This window comes from Eschrichtius robustus, chromosome 15, assembly GCF_028021215.1.
Source record: "Eschrichtius robustus isolate mEscRob2 chromosome 15, mEscRob2.pri, whole genome shotgun sequence".
Lineage (NCBI taxonomy): Eukaryota > Metazoa > Chordata > Mammalia > Artiodactyla > Eschrichtiidae > Eschrichtius > Eschrichtius robustus.
This window is the reverse complement of record NC_090838.1, coordinates 32,439,008-32,456,872: the sequence shown is the minus strand read 5'-3', so window position 1 is coordinate 32,456,872 and position 17,865 is coordinate 32,439,008. Positions and strand designations below refer to the sequence as shown.

The following is a 17,865-nucleotide window of genomic DNA, read 5'->3' as shown; positions in this document are numbered from 1 at the left end:
TTATTAGCAGTACCCATTTCCTATTTTTGTTGCCAAGATTGAGACCACTTAGCACAGTGGTTGGTGTGTAGTAAGTACTCATTTAATGGTGGCTGCTTTAATAACAATTATTATTACTACTATCATTATTACCCACCTATCATATGCTATTTAATCATGACCCGAAAGAAAATTCTCACAGAGGACCCAGTCACACCATTACTAAGTGACAGAATTCGAACCTAAGACCGTTTGTGGCCAAAGTTCATGCTCTTAGCTCTGCATCATTCTGATTTATTTCTCGTAGATGGGCCTAAAAAAAGCCAAAGGATCTCAGTTGTGGATTGTTATCCTCACCAACAGGATGTCAGATTCTAGAGGCAAGCCACCTGGCACTTTCCATGGCTGGGAGGAGGAGGCATCAAACTGTTCCAGGCTGCTTAAACTCAATTTAATCCCTGAGTGAACAGACAGAAACAAATAGCAGTCACTATAGTGCATGTGGTTGAAATAAATGTATATTTCGCTTGAGTCAGCAGTTCTCTCCCCCAAAATGCATTAGTGTTAGTTTACTGTCCATATACTTTTCTCTTTAGACTTAATCATCACTATATTAAATCACATGGGGGCCGCTAGTCCAACAGCACAGGTGTGAATTAAATGTTAAGAGAACACTGGACTGAAACAATTTCCTTTTCCTTCATCTGCGCTTGAATTTCCCTTTTCCTAAGGAGCTGTGGATGGCAGCTGTCAGGGAAGACTACGGGTGAGGGTGACAGGCTGGGCAAGAGGTGCAGTAAGAGATAATCAGTCTATGAGCTCTGCCTGTTTCACTAACTTGGTGAGCTCAGACCAGTCATTGCTGCTCTTTATGCTTCTGTTTGCCCAGCCATAAATGAGAAAAATCATGCACAGTGAGAGTTGAAGAAGGTGTCAAGACAAGGGTCATATGATATCTCTTATATGTGGAAACTAAAAAAGATACAAATGACCTTATTTACAAAACAGAAACAGACTCACAGACATAGAAAACAAGCTTATGGTTACCAAAGGGGAAGTGGGGGAGGGATAAATTAGGAGCTTTGGATTAACAGATACACATTACTGTATATAAAACAGGTAAACAGAAAGGTCCTACTGTATAGCACAGGGAACTATATTCAGTATCTTTTAATAACTTATAATGGACAAGAATCTGAAAAAGAATATACATATATATATATATAGATACACACACACACACATATATATAAAACTGAATCACCTTACTGTACACCAGAAACTAACACAACATTGTAAACCAACTATACTTCAATTAAAAAAATTTTTTTTTAATATTTAAAAAAATTTTTTAAAAAAGAAGCTCTCAAGAAAGCCCAGATTTTCTTAGCTTCATTCTAGTATGCCTTCCCAGCCCACAGCTGAAGAGCATCAGGAAGCCACAGCCAGCCATTCTCAGGCAGAATGTAACCTTAGGGTCCTTTTGGCTCCCAGAGATCAGATAGGTCCTCCTTGCGATGTGTTTTCCTTGTGAACTCAGCCAGGGACCTAGAACTGGACTTAAAGGACCAGCCCTCAGATACTTCTTTTCTAAACATATCACCCAGACCATCAGATAAAATTATAATTGCATCAAACAACCTAGATTAAGCTCACATTTGTAGCTTTCTGGGGAACTTAGAGTGAAATTCAAAATTACCTCCCTAGCAAAGGAAGGGAGGTCCTTAAAACAACAAAATGAATCACTGATGTGGCAGTAAAGGGTTAAAGGCAGCAGCGCCTCAGATCCTGACAGGTTTGCCAATGTCTTCAAAGCTCAGTGGCTTTACCTCCTTCCATGGGTTGCGTTTTGTTTGTTTTTTTCCTTTTCTTTTCAGCAGGCATGCAGGATCTTAATTCCCTGACCACGGATTGAACCCACACCCCCACCACCACCACCACCCCACCCCCGCAGTGGAAGCACAGAGTCTTAACCACTGGACCGCCCAGGAAGTCCCATGTTGGGCCTTGTTTTAAAAGAATATGAAGAACCTTAAGCTCCTGGGAAGTCAGATATTTCCCTCTTCAACAGCAAGCCTTCCCGGGAGATAATAAGGAGCTCCCCTTCCACCTACACGCATGAAATAAAAATAGGAAAATAGTGGGAAAAATAGGAGATAGTAGAACGGATGAGGATCAAATATGCAGAAAGCAAAAGAGAAATCACAGGAACCAGAAGGTTAGCTTTTAACAAGTTACTGACCTGGTAGGAAAGTCTAGAAATTGTGATGCTAATGGAATTCTGAGACAACTTCCTGAAGGAGTCCATAGCCCTTTAATCATGAACAAAAGGGAACAATGGGTCAAGACACCCAGAAGAGATATGCACCCAGCCCTGAGAGTTAGGGAGGAAAAATTTGTCTTGCCCTTGTGTGATGAGCAAAAGCTAAACATAACTACTTGTGTAATGAGTTGACTAGTTGAATGAACACTAAATCAACTCTACTAAGCACACGGTGTTGTCTTCAAACACCCACTCATGTTTTTAATCTTCAGTTCGAGAATCCTAACCAGGTATTATTTACAGCAGCAAAAACTGAAACTGACAGATCCTAAATGCCACCTGACATTCACACTGGTGGTTAGGTCAGCCTAGATTGGAAATACCTGCACACTCTCCAGCACAAGGAGAAAATGTGTAAACACCACATAGAAATGACCATATCCAGGCTCCATGCTCCCTTGTTGGTCTCTAAAACCATTGCTGTGACTCTTCACCTATTTTGCCTCTCCTCACATCACCTTCATGGCCCACTCCCCACCCTCTTCCCTACAAATAACACTCCTGTTCCCAGAGTTTGCAGTAATCTGGTTAAAGTAATTTACATTAAATTATGTATTTTTGATAGCCCTAATCTTTCCAGAAAAATTTTCATTTTTAAAATAGAAGACCCAGAGTCCGTCCCATCAGGAAACCTGCACAAGCCTCTTAGATAGCCTCATCCACCAGAGGGCAGACAGCAGAAGCAAGAAGAACTACAATCCTGCAGCCTGTGGAACAAAAACCACATTCACAGAAAGACAGACAAGATGAAAAGGCAGAGGGCTATGTACCAGATGAAGGAACAAGATAAAACCCCAGAAAAACAACTAAATGAAGTGGAGATAGGCAACCTTCCAGAAAAAGAATTCAGAATAATGATAGTGAAGACGATCCAGGACCTCGGAAAAAGAATGAAGGCAAAGATCGAGAAGATGCAAGAAATGTTTAACAAAGACCTAGAAGAATTAAAGAACAAACAAACAGAGATGAACAATACAATAACTGAAATGAAAACTACACTAGAAGGAATCAATAGCAGAATAACTGAGGCAGAAGAACGGATAAGTGACCTGGAAGACAGAATGGTGGAATTCACTGCTGCAGAACAGAATAAAGAAAAAAGAATGAAAAGAAATGAAGACAGCCTAAGAGACCTCTGGGACAACATTAAACGCAACAACATTCGCATTATAGGGGTCCCAGAAGGAGAAGAGAGAGAGAAAGGACCCGAGAAAATATTTGAAGAGATTACAGTTGAAAACTTCCCTAACATGGGAAAGGAAATAGCCACCCAAGTCCAGGAAGCGCAGAGAGTCCCATACAGGATAAACCTAAGGAGAAACATGCCGAGACACATAGTAATCAAATTGGCAAAAATTAAAGACAAAGAAAAATTATTGAAAGCAGCAAGGGAAAAACGACAAATAACATACAAGGGAACTCCCATAAGGTTAACAGCTGATTTCTCAGCAGAAACTCTACAAGCCAGAAGGGAGTGGCATGATATACTTAAAGTGATGAAATGGAAGAAACTACAACCAAGATTACTCTACCCAGCAAGGATCTCATTCAGATTCAATGGAGAAATCAAAAGCTTTACAGACAAGCAAAAGCTAAGAGAATTCAGCACCACCAAACCAGCTCTACAACAAATGCTAAAGGAACTTCTCTAAGTGGGAAACACAAGAGAAGAAAAGGACCTGCAAAAACAAACCCAAAACAATTAAGAAAATGGTCATAGGAACATACATATCAATAATCACCTTAAACGTGAATGGATTAAAGGCTCCAAACAAAAGACACAGGCTTGCTGAATGGATACAAAAACAAGACCCATATATATGCTGTCTACAAGAGACCCACTTCAGACCTAGGGACACATACAGGCTGAAAGTGAGGGGATGGAAAAAGATATTCCATGCAAATGGAAATCAAAAGAAAGCTGGAGTAGCAATACTCATATCAGGTAAAATAGACTTTAAAATAAAGAATGTTCCAAGAGACAAGGAAGGACACTACGTTATGATCAAGGGATCAATCCAAGAAGAAGATATAACAATTATAAATATATATGCACCCAACATAGGAGCACCTCAATACATAAGGCAACTGCTAACAGCTATAAAAGAGGAAATCGACAGTAACACAATAATAGTGGGGGACTTTAACACCTCACTTACACCAATAGACAGATCATCCAAAATGAAAATAAATAAGGAAACAGAAGCTTTAAATGACACAATAGACCAGATAGATTTAATTGATATTTATAGGACATTCCATCCAAAAACAGCAGATTACACTTTCTTCTCAAGTGCGCATGGAACATTCTCCAGGATAGATCACATCTTGGGTCACAAATCAAGCCTCAGTTAATTTAAGAAAATTGAAATCATATCAAGCATCTTTTCTGACCACAACGCTATGAGATTAGAAATAAATTACAGGGAAAAAAAACGTAAAAAACACAAACACATGGAGGCTAAACAATAAGTTACTAAATAACCAAGACATCACTGAAGAAATCAAAGAGTATATCAAAAAATACCTAGAGACAAATGACAATGAAAACACGACGATCCAAAACCTATGGGATGCAGCAAAAGCAGTTCTAAGAGGGAAGTTTATAGCTATACAAGCCTACCTCAAGAAACAAGAAAAATCTCAAACAATCTAACCTTACGCCTAGAGGATCTAGAGAAAGAAGAACAAACAAAACCCAAAGTTAGCAGAAGGAAAGAAATCTTAAAGATCAGAGTGGAAATAAATGAAATGGAAACAAAGAAAACAATGCAAAGATCAATAAAACTAAAAGCTAGTTCTTTGAGAAGATAAACAAAATTGATAAACAATTAGCCAGACTCATCAAGAAACAGAGGGAGAGGACTCAAATCAATAAAATTAGAAATGAAAAAGGAGAAGTTACAACAGACAACGCAAAAATACAAAGCATCCTAAGAGACTACTACAAGCAACTCTATGCCAATAAAATGGACAACCTGGAAGAAATAGACAAATTCTTAGAAAGGTATAACCTCCCAAGACTGAACCAGGAAGAAATAGAAAATATGAACAGACCAATCACAAGTCATCATATTGAAACTGTGATTAAAAATTTTCCAACAAACAAAAGCCCAGGACCAGATGGCTTCACAGGTGAATTCTATCAAACATTTAGAGAAGAGCTAACACCTAGCCTTCTCAAACTCTTCCAAAAAATTGCAGAGGAAGGAACACTCCCAAACTCATTCTATGAGGCCACCATCACCCTGATACCAAAACCAGACAAAGATACTACAAAAAAAGAAAATTACAGACCAATATCACTGATGAATATAGATGCAAAAATCCTCCACAAAATACTAGCAGACAGAATCCAACAACACATTAAAAGGATCATACACCACGATCAAGTGGGATTTATCCCAGGGATGCAAGGATTCTTCAACATATGCAAATCAATCAATGTGATACACCATATTAACAAATTGAAGAATAAAAACCATATGATCATCTCAATAGATGCAGAAAAAGCTTTTGACAAAATTCAACACCCATTTATGATACAAACTCTCCAGAAAGTGGGCACAGAGGGAACCCACCTCAACATAATTAAGGCCATATATGACAAACCCAAAGCAAACATCATTCTCAATGGTGAAAAACTGGAAGCATTTCCTCTAAGATCAAGAACAAGACAAGGATGTCCACTCTCACCACTATTATTCAACATAGTTTTGGAAGTCCTAGCCACGGCCATCAGAGAAGAAAAAGAAATAAAAGGAATCCAAATTGGAAAAGAAGAAGTAAAACTGTCAGTGTTTGCAGATGACATGATACTATACACAGAGAATCCTAAAGATGCCACCAGAAAACTACTAGAGCTAATCAATGAATTTGGTAAAGTTCCAGGATACAAAATTAATGCACAGAAATCTCTTGCATTCCTATACACTAATGATGAAAAATCTGAAAGAGAAATTAAGGGAACACTCCCATTTATCACTTCAACAAAAAGAATCAAATACCTAGGAATAAACCTACCTAGGGAGACAAAAGACCTGTATGCAGAAAACTATAAGACACTGATGAAAGAAATTAAAGATGATACCAACAGATGGAGAGATATACCATGTTCCTGGATTGGAAGAATCAATATTGTGAAAATGAGTATACTACCCAAAGCGATCTACAGAGTCAATGCAATCCCTATCAAATTACCAATGGCAATTTTAAGGAACTAGAACAAATCATCTTAAAATTTGTATGGAGACACAAAAGACCCCAAATAGCCAAAGCAGTCTTGAGGGAAAAAAATGGAGCTGGAGGAATCAGACTCCCTGACTTCAGACTATACTACAAAGCTACAGTAATCAAGACAATATGGTACTGGCACAAAAACAGAAACATAGATCAATGGAACAAGATAGAAAGCCCAGAAAGCACCTATGGTCAACTAATCTATGACAAAGGAGGCAAGGATATACAATGGAGAAAAGACAGTCTCTTCAATAAGTGGTGCTGGGAAAACTGGACAGCTACATGTAAAAGAATGAAATTAGAACACTCCCTAACACCATACGCAAAAATAAACTCAAAATGGATTAGAGGCCTAAATGTAAGACTGGACACTATAAAACTCAGAGGAAAACATAGGAAGAACACTCTTTGACATAAATCACAGCAAGATCTTTTTTGATCCACCTCCGAGAGTAATGGAAATAAAAACAAAAATAAACAAATGGGACCTAATGAAACTTTAAAGCTTTTGCACAGCAAAGGAAACCATAAACAAGACGAAAAGACAACCCTCAGAATGGGAGAAAATATTTACAAATCCACGGACAAAGGATTAATCTCCAAAATATATAAACAGCTCATGTAGCTCAATATTAAGAAAACAAAAAACCCAATCCAAAAATGGGCAGAAGATCTAAACAGACATTTCTCCAAAGAAGACACACAAATGGCTAAGAAGCACATGAAAAGCTGCTCAACATCACTAATTATTAGAGAAATGCAAATCAAAACTGCAATATCACTTCACACCAGTTAGAATGGGCATCATCAGAAAATCTACAAACAACAAATGCTGGAGAGGGTGTGGAGAAAAGGGAACCCTCTTGCACTGTTGGTGGGAATATAAATTGATACAGCCGCTATGGAGAACAATATGGAGGTTCCTTAAAAAACTAAAAATAGAATTACCATATGATCCAGCAATCCCACTACTGGGCATATACCCAGAGAAAACCATAATTCAAAAAGACACATGCACCCCAGTGTTCACTGCAGCACTATTTACAATAGCCAGGTCATGGAAGCAACCTAAATGCCCATCGACAGATGAATGGATAAAGAAGAAGTGGTACATATATACAATGGAATATTACTCAGCCGTAAAAAGGAACAAAATTGGGTCATTTGTTGAGACGTGGATGGATCTAGAGACTGTCATACAGAGTGAAGTTAAGTCAGAAAGAGAAAAACAAATATCGTATATTAATATCACATATGTGTGGAACCTAGAAAAACGGTACAGATGAACCGGTTTGAAGGGCAGAAATTGAGACACAGATGTAGAGAACAAACGTATGGACACCAAGGGGGGAAAGCGGCGGGGGGGTGGTGGTGGTGGTGGGATGAATTGGGAGATTGGGATTGACATGTATACACTGATGTGTATAAAATTGATGACTAATAAGAACCTGCTGTATAAAAAAATAAATTAAATAAAATGCAAAAATTTTTTAAATAATAAATTAATTAATTTAAAAAATAAAATAAAATAGAAGACCCATTAACTTCAATTGATGTTCAAGGTAAAGGTTTTAGTTACATGCAAATGATTTTTTTTATATTAGAGTGTTTTAGTAGAGATAAAAGTTACTGAAAGCAAGTCAAGCTACTGCAAGCCAAGAGGGAATCTGTGTTTCATTCTTCTGTCTTCCTGTATACCATTTTAACAGCTTCTTCATCCACATGGCAGAATATAGCTGCCCCATGCTCTTGACATTCCATATTGCAATTCTAGAGACAGACTGGCTACTCTAAATACCATTTTTAATTTACAGAGAGAAAATCTGACTGGCACAGCCTGGCTTCCTTTGCAGCCAGGGACACGGGTATGACAAAGCCCAACCATGAATACTAAGGTCCAACCTAGGGGTAGGGAATTGTATTGTATTGTATTGGTGGCTATCGTATAGGCTGAATGGACATCCTAAAAGCTATCTGCTATAAAAGGTCTTCCCACAGAACCTCTGAATCTGTGTTTTCCAAATTTCTCTGATGGTAGAATCATCAGGCCCTTGCCTGAAGAGTCTGAATCAGTGGGCCTGGAATGTTTGTTTTTAGTGAATACGTCAGGTGATCATTATCATGAGGGAAGCTTGGGAAACCCTGTTGAATCAAACCAGAGGCGACTGCCTATACAGAAGGACACTTCTGACCTGTGTAGCCAAGCTCCACCATCCTGCATTCCTCAGAATGTCTTGACCTGTGATTCTCAATAAGCCTACTGTCACCTCAACCTGATCTCTTGGGAGTCTTCTATCCTGAATCATTTTCAAAGTCCCAGGAAGTAATTGTGAGGAGACTCAAAACTACCCACACTTCAACTTGAACAGGAGATAGGGGTCCATCCTTTCAATGCTGGATGTAAAGCAAGGATTAAAAGGAAACAGTCAACTTCCCATACAGATTCCTCTCCCCCTTCTTAGAGATCAGGATAGTATGAAAAATTCTCTTCCCTTAACAACTCCAACTGCTTTGACATCTTTCATATTCTCACTTCACCCCTAACCCACCATTTCAGCCAACTAGGTATTCTGGTCTCAGACATTTTATCACATAGCTTGGAAGATCGATTCGCCTCTCCAAGAACATCTTCCTAAAGGACAGGGTAACAAACTAAAGGCTTAGCTTTACATGTTGTTTGAAGACTCAAATACTATTATCCTAATAATGCGATGCTGGTTTACCTTCAGGTTGGGGTAATCAACTAAAGGACGCCACTAGAATAAGGAACAAGCAGACATTTAATGACAACTGCCAAAATCTTTTTCCTGTGTAAAGCACAGTTGAGGTTTTCAAAAGACCTATGTTGCAAAACCAGAGATACAAAAGGACAGTGAACATGTGAAAAAATTGCTCCACCTCAGCCAGAACACAAATTAAAAGAACAATGAGCTCAATTTTTACCTATAAAATTAGCAAAGATAAAAAAGAATAATCCCCAGTGCTGGTGAGGTTGTGGGAAGGTTTACTCCTTTGCCGGTAGGAGTCTGAACTGGGACAGCTTTTCCAGAAGGTAATTGGGGTATGTATTTCTAAAGCCTTAAAAATGGCCACACTTCTTAACATAGCAGTTTTGCCTTTTAAGAATTTATCCTAAAAAACGAACTAAGACTGGGCACAAAGATTTATGACAAAGTTGTTCATTACAACATTGACTATATTGGCAAATACCTGGAGGAAAGAAAACCCACCAACAGAAAATGGTTGAGCAAACCGAGGCAGAGCCATACAATGGATATGCTGATTGTATCACCATCACGAAAACTGAGGAGGTACTATATTATTTATAGGCAGGGAATTATGTTGGCAAAATAGTAAAAAAAAAAAAAAAAAAAAAGCTACAAGAGGTATGATCTCAATTTTTATTTTTAAAAAATGTAGTAGAACATTTGGGCAGGGTTGCCTACTCTATAATCCATTATTTGGAATTACCCCCATGACCCTACTGAAAGGGATAGCCTTCTTGCCTTTGTTTTAATAACACCTTGACTTTGGCTGATTAATATGAGAGATCAGTGAATAGCCTAGAATTCTCTGATTGGAGAATTAGAAATAAGAGACACAAAACCATGCTCACATGATTGCTGACGTGTGAAATGAAGGATGTTGTCCAATCAGGGCTGGGGTGGCCATTTTCATTCACCCATAAGCAGAGGAGTAGTGGAGACAGCCTTGCCTGCAGAAGGGAGAGGAAGAGAACAGAGAAACAGAACGTGTGCTTCAAGAGAGTGCGATGGGTGAAAGGAGGGGTGACACTAACTCCCTCCACCCCCACTTTTAAATAAGTCCCCTTTCCTTGAGCTATCTTGAGTCATATAAGAGTAAACCTCCAAAGTTAACGGACATTATTCCTAAAAGATGGTATTTCAGATCAATTTTATGGTCTCAGTTTTGCTTTTTGGTATTTTTTTTATTGTAACATATGAGATGAAAGGTCAGAAAACCTGCACTCCAGCCAGGACTATGCCATTAACTATGTGATTTGGGGAAGTCACTCCACCATCTAGATTCTGTGGGGCTTTTAAGCAGGAAATCCCAGGCTTTTTGGAAAGGACAAAGCAAACCCATGGGGGTAGGACCCACAGAACTCCCTATCTGCCCATCTTGTAGATGGCTCAAAACCCAAGTGAAAAAGACTGAATCACGTCCTGCCAAAGAGTGGCAGCCTAGATGTGAATCCTGGTTCTCCTACTTAGGGCATGTGGGTTTGGGCAAATTGCTTAATGATTTTATATCTCAGTTTCCTTATCTGTAAAGTGGCATTAATTCTAATACTGCCTCCTTAGAACTGCTGAAGGATTAAAATGAGGTAAGTTGTGTAAAGTTCTTAGCCCAGTGCCTAGAACATAAAATAAGGATTAGCTGTGGTCCCCAGAGGCCCTGTTCAAGGAAAGGGTGTTCCTTCCTTTCCAAGAGACACACTAGTCCCCTAGGCCAGTGCTTCTTAAACTTCAGCGTGCCTAGAATCCCCTAAAGATGTTGATAACATGCAGATTTTGGGGTGGGCCCTGAGAATTTGCATTTCTAACTATTCCTAGGTAAACCTATGCAGGTGGTCCACCAGGTGGGTAGTGTTAACAGCTCTGCCTCAGAGAACTCCTAACACATAAAAGCTTTTCATACCTGTTTCCAATATGCAAAGCACCTTCAATCAACCAGAAAGCTTTAAGAGTGGGGCCTTTTAATTACTTAGATGTTCTCATTAAATTGGAGTTAAACATCACCATGTTTTCAGTTTCAGCTCATGGAGCAACTGTTTCTAAAATATATTATTAGTTCACTTTTTGGCTTTGGTAAGTTCAGGACATAATTTAGTCTTTCTTTGATGATTTGTGAGGCACTTCAGACCCTTGCAGCGCCTCGGGTCATTCATTTTAACTGCCTGGCTCCATAGACACAGGAGTTATGGGATAAGAAATTGGACTGAACTTGTTCAGACCCAGAGCATAGGCTGTACTCCACTGAAGGGTTTTACGTGTTTCTACTAACTCTTTGGAATGAGTGTCTTTGCTGGCCATAAAGTGAAATGAAGGATGCTATTCTGGTTATCTGAAGGGCCCAATCGTGCTCCAAATAGTTGAGCGATATATATACACACCGCTACAGAATAACACTGTGCCAGGGATGCGGCCAGGGACTCCCTGCCCTCCTATGGAGGGCGCTAAAGGACGTATCCCTGGGAAGCATTCAACCTCGAGGACGCCAGGAGCCCTTTCACCTCATCACTTATGCAAATACTCCTTTCTCCCCAGTCTTGTCTTAACAAAGAATTAGGGCAGCTTCAAAGCCGTCTCTCAAATAAACAGATTCATGACTGCTGCTACTGAACATTCAGGAAACCTGTATTTCTTTACTTGTGGGGGTTTTACAGAGGATTTCTGCTCCGTGGAGTGGTCACTTCTCAAGCTGTTTCAAACTCACAAGATCTATTAGGGACCACATGAACCATGTCTAGCCTTGCGTGGCTATTTTTCTCAATTCAGTTCTATTTCCTTCCTTCTCCTCCCTACCCCTCCGTCCTTTCTTCTTTTCCTCTTTCTCCTCCCTCCCAGGCATTCTTACTGAGGCATGACACACTCGCAGAGAAGGCTGCACCTTCTCTCCCATCCCCGCTGTTTCCCATCTTTGCCCTCTGAGGTTTCTCTGTTAATACCAGTTCTGTTCTTGTAGGAAAACTTGGTCTCCTTTCGATATATTTAAGTCAGGCCCCATTTCGCCCAGATATTTCTCTGACTCTGAATCTTTCCAAATGTCTGCAGGTCTCGGCACACAGACGTACTTACCAAAGCCTGCTGACCAATGCTCCTTTTGGAGCCTGAGATTTATCACGTCTGACCCTCCCTTCCATTTTGGCCATCAGCAGACATGGGTGTGAGTGTCTGCTTGTACAACCCTGCAGCACCACCAATACCAACCCAAAATAAACACAAATCTAACTCCAGTAGCTTTGAAGAATCATGTAGATTAGTGCTTTCCAGTAGCAGTATAACACCAGTCACATTATGTTTTAAACGTTCTAATAGACAGTTTTTTAAAGTAAAAAGAAACAGGTAAAATTAACGTTAATGATATACTTTAACCCAATATATTAAAAATATTATCATTTCAACAAGTATTCAATGTAAAAAATTATCAATGCAATAGATATTTTACATTCTTTTTCCTACACTAAGAGGTCAAAATCCAGCCCATGTTACACTTGCTGCGCATCTCAATTCGGACCAGCCACACTTCAACAGCTCAATAGCCAAAGGTGGGTCCTGACACCCACACTGGAAAAAGCACAATGTAGATGTTTACTGTGATTTTCATGAAGGAGCAGGGTGAGAGGTTTTACAAGCATATCATAAAGGCTACATCCTTAAAATCTTTCTTAGACAACTCTCTCCACCCAAGTGCTAAGAATCTGTCAGCCCGCTCACCCCCCAACTCACCCCCTCACTGCTTTGTTCTGTTCTTCCTCTTCCCTCCTCCTTCTCAACTCACCATTCCTGCCCTAGGCCCCCTGACACTGAAAATGCTTCTCTGACTGCATTTCCTCCAAAAATTAGTCCTCCTGGAATTGTACTGAGTAAAATTATCTATTTTGTTGGCTGATTCTTAAAGGTTCCCGGTTCAGCCAGCACCTGCTCACCAGTCTCCCAGGTTTCTCATGGGTGCCTGGGTGAGCACAAGTGATCCCCAGCCGGAAACAGATGAGCCACTCTTCAGATGCGTGGGGACTTCACCAAGGCAACCGAATCTGCCTGCAGTGAAAATGCTCCTGCTAACCAGCCCACACTGCAGAGCCCTTCTCAGGACCGCTGCCAGCACTGCAGCTCTAACAGGTGAGTTACTGAGAAGAGGAAGGGTTCTGCTCTGCAAACTCCATTCCCTCCCTCTGACACCTAGAGTCTCGGGAACGAGCGGGTAGAGAACATGGAGGCAAAGCAACAGTCCCTGGACCCCAGTTCTGTTATATTCAGCTGTAGGGACTACAGAATTAATCACGATCTGTTTGTACAACTTTTCTGTCAATACCAGTTATATCTACTCTGTTTCTCTAAGTCTGTTTCTCTAAGACTCAGTCAGATGGGCTGTCCCCCAAAGACAATGCAGGTGGAGTTCCAGCTTCCGGTGGTGAGAATGGATTTGCTCATGTTCAGCCCTATCTTCCCTTAAGATTCCTTTTGAAGCTCATAGTTTCAAATCATTTGGTTGGAATGAAGATGGAAAACCTTGCTCATGAAATAGATCCTCTATCTATGGAAAATAGATACACAGCGTAACTAGGTAAGTAGCCTTGACCTTCTTGAGACACTATTGGATCTAACTGAATGGACCCTCATTATTACCATATCCACACAAAAGATATGATTGGACCAGGCAAGATCTACCCCCAAATGACCCAAATCTTCACAGGAATCAAAACCTACTCAGACTCCCAAGGGTCATCCAGATCAAAAGAGACCTAAAGCTAGTCTAGGAAGCCACTGAAGTTTTCTAACCCAGTGCAGTACTGGCAGAAATGGGTCACCCAGGGAGAGCACGGATCTGAACAGCTCTGTTCGGCATCTTTCACGTCATATCAAGCACTCAGAGAAAACTTGGGCTGAAGACTTGGCTACTCTCAATACAACCTCTTGTATCTAAACATTAATAAATATCCAGGAAATATCAATTGTTCTTTTCTTCTTTCCCCAGCTGAATCGCATCCTTCTAATACTGAATGGCTTTTTAATATCTGTGACACACTCCCCCTCCTGTGTCTGCCAATATTATAATGTATTATTTGGCTGGTGATTTTTCTCATTTCTCTTCTCAACTCAGCAGCCAGAACTGCTCCTCCTGACTTGGCAGAAGTTGAGGATGTCCATACTTGCTGACTTTTGTGCCCGTTCATTGCCAAAAACCCATAATATTTAAGGTTTTTAATTCTTCCTCTGCATTTTTTTTTGAGAGGGGTTATTATTTGTGGCCAGAAAGTCAATATTTTTCATATTTACTCCACAGTTTATAAAGTACCTAACACAGGTGTCTACTTCCTTGCAATCCTCAAGAAATATGTAATTGTCAAGTGAGACAAGTTATGCAAGAATTCTATATACAATCTAATTAATTCTATATACAAACTAATTGATTAATCTAATTAATCTGTTTTGTTATTGTTATATACAGGAGCATGTTTTCCTGTGTGTGGTACACAATCATAGTTTCCTCTGAGCTACTTCATTTACGATACCTCTCTCTGCTGATCTGGATGAATAATAATTTCAGATAAGTTTAAGACAGCTGAGGCACAGTGGAAAAGGTGTCAATGAACTGGACTCTGCCACTAACTAGCTGTATCCTTAGAAAGTCACTTAATATCCATAAACCACATTTATCTTCATCTGTAAAAATAGGAGACTGGATTAGATCAATGTTTTCCAAGGTGCAGGTCCCTGGGGCCCTCCAAATTCATGGGATCTCCAAATCCATGTGTACACCTAGTAGGCTATAGATGAAATAAATGATATGTCTCACTCATACAGGTATAGCTATTTGTTTCAAATATATGTAATTGCTGTTCTGATTAACAAAGTTTAAATTCATGCAAATGATTATTGAACTCATAGTGGCATATTGTCATTATATACCTTCTCAATCCATGCACACTACAAGTTTAAGTCCTACTAAATGGGAATCCAAAAAACGCTGAGATTGAAAAGGGGTTCTCACACTTGAAAAGGCTTGGGAATCTCTGTGGTATAATGATCTGTAAGATCCCTTTCAGCAATAAAATTCTGTGTCTAAACATTTCTATTTTGACAGGGGGTCTTCCATGCTCTAACTCAAAGGCCAGTAAGGGAGACAGCTGAGCATGGGGTGGACTTGGAGTAACCCTCAGCCGGCAGCATGCAAACCAGAGCTCCGTCCAGCCACACTGCACTCCAACTGCAAAAGCTCTTACAGAGGAGAGGAAAATTCCAGATGGGGGCTATTACCGTCTTCGAAGATTTCTTGAGACTCTTTTTTTTTTTCCTCTTCTCTGTTCCCTTTAACTGTTGACTCACTTCTGGCTATACGTTTCTGGAATCGGTATCAATTATGGCAGCCAAACATGAAGCAAGAAATCTGCTCTCATTTATAGCCTTAGTGTTTTAACTTGAAACACTAGGTCTTTTCAAAATAGGCATATGCAAATACTAAGCAAATTATACCCAAACCACAAACCACTTCTTTTGGGAACCATCTAATATTTTTTTTACCTTAATATAAGCCTTGGGATAGTCCTGATGGTAAGAATTATTCCAAGGATGTAGGACTAGATACTCATTTATGTAAGAAGCCAAGTTTAACGATTATGAAAATAAAACGATATGAATGTCTTTCAAAGAAACAAGGAAGGGACAACTTACTTATTATGAGTTCCTTGAAGGATGGACCATGTTTTTTATCCCTCTGTATCCCTGTATCCTAGCATTTATGGTTGTTGTTATATCTGTTAAATGGTGAGTTTCCTGAATATAAAAAGAAGCATTAGAATTGGAAGAGGATCTTGACTGCCCTTCAACTAAAAGGGACAGGATTGGAAATAATCAATCACAGCCTATGAAATTAATATGAATAATACAGAATTGAAGAATATTTATGTGAATGCATTTTCTAAAAGCTTGGGGGGAAAACAGGAAACGAGCCAATAGAACTACCAGAGCATATCACTGTAAAGTGATAGATACCAATTTTTCCACTATCTTAAAACTGACTTCTTGGGAACTGGTTTATCAGATTATATGTGGAGTTAGCAAACTACTGAGAGAATATAAAGTGGCTAAAAATGTCAGAGGAATGACTCGAAGGGACCATTTGCTCCAATCTAAAGATGCCAGAGAGTAGTAGGCCCTAAAACTCTTAGGAAAAGAATGAAGCAAAATGATTAAAAAGAAAGTTGGGTCCAGATGCTCAAGAAATAGAGTTTAGGCAAAAACAAAACAACTGACTTACAATGTTTCAAAAGAGAGAAGGCAGTGGTGAGTTTGTGATATACGACTGAATGGTTAGCTTGACAACAAAGAGAAACTTCAACCAAAGAAGGAATTATTTACAAGAATAATAAAAGTGGAAATCAACATTCTTTTTAGTAAACATTATGTATCTGGCACTATTCTCATCTAATTCCATCTTCTTGGGACTTCCCTGGCAGTCCAGTGGTTAAGACTCTGCGCTTCCAATGCAGGGGGCATGGGTTCGATCCCTGGTCAGGGAACTAAGATCCCACATGCCGTGTGGTGTGGCCGAAAATAACAATGGTAATTCCATCTTCTCAATTCTGCCATTAGGTATGTGCAATGTGATCCCGTTTTACAGATGAGGTTGGAAAAGTTTGCCCCGGATGACTCAACCAGAAAGTGGCAGGGTCAGGATTCGAAAATAGGACTCTTTGATATGATGGGTGTTCAACATCACTCCCATTAGGGATCCTAATGGAAACTAAAGGAGCAAGAGAAGAAGCACCTTTGTGAAAATTTCAAGATCAACTTCTACTAAATCCATGAGAAAAGCCTAGCTAGCTGCACGTGGAAGAAAGATGAAATGGTCCACTTCATAAAACAAGGGGACTGAGCATCATATTAAAAGAAAGAAAAGGGAGGCATTAGTAGCAGAGGCCACTAACACTGCAACACACTGTTTACAAGATTTTTGCAAAAGTTCTGCTGCAGTTGTTGACAAGAACAGCCAAAGGCATGGTTTATACAATCTGGCAATCTGCCATGGAGAGGCGGGAAAGAGCTGACAGTTGGTGAACTTAAGAGAAGTCACAAAGAGGGGGTGTAAAAGAAAATTACTAGATTTTGAACAGGGAAAAAAGGCTTTTTGCTCAGACTACACAAATCATATAAACACACACTAGACAATAATACAAAGCAGTATAATATCAAGGAGTATGGGAAATATTACTTGTGATATGGACTATAAGAAATATAGGAAATCAGATATTAGGCTAGATACCATTTATGCATTTTATTATTTTTTTAAAGATAAAACTAAAATAAAAAAAACATAAAAAGAAAAAAAGATAATCCTAGATCCTAGTTTGAAAAGTATTTTTAATTAGAATTCAATTAAACAAACAAAAACCAATGAGGTTTCATGAGTAACAGAGAAAGTACTAGACTGAAAGTCCAGAGATTTAATACAACATTTTAAAACAAATACCTTGGTATTGCTAAGTTTAATTTCCTCCCTGGTAAATGGGGTATAATAATAATACAAGGCTCAGAGGATCTTTGTGAACATTAAATGCAACAATGTGTGTGAAAATT

At 39.3% G+C, this 17,865-nt stretch overlaps 1 long non-coding RNA gene across 1 annotated transcript in view; it reads right to left on the bottom strand.

Annotated features, from left to right (window-relative positions):
- Positions 1–387: 387 nt before the first annotated feature.
- The window catches only part of LOC137777210 (uncharacterized), a 34,857-nt gene continuing 17,379 nt past the window's right edge, over positions 388–17,865 (bottom strand). Inside the window, exons 3-4 of the long non-coding RNA XR_011076463.1 lie at positions 10,158–10,256; positions 388–437 (exon numbers count right to left, since the gene is read on the bottom strand). This is a non-coding gene — a long non-coding RNA (uncharacterized lncRNA). The remainder of the gene's footprint in view (positions 438–10,157; positions 10,257–17,865) is intronic.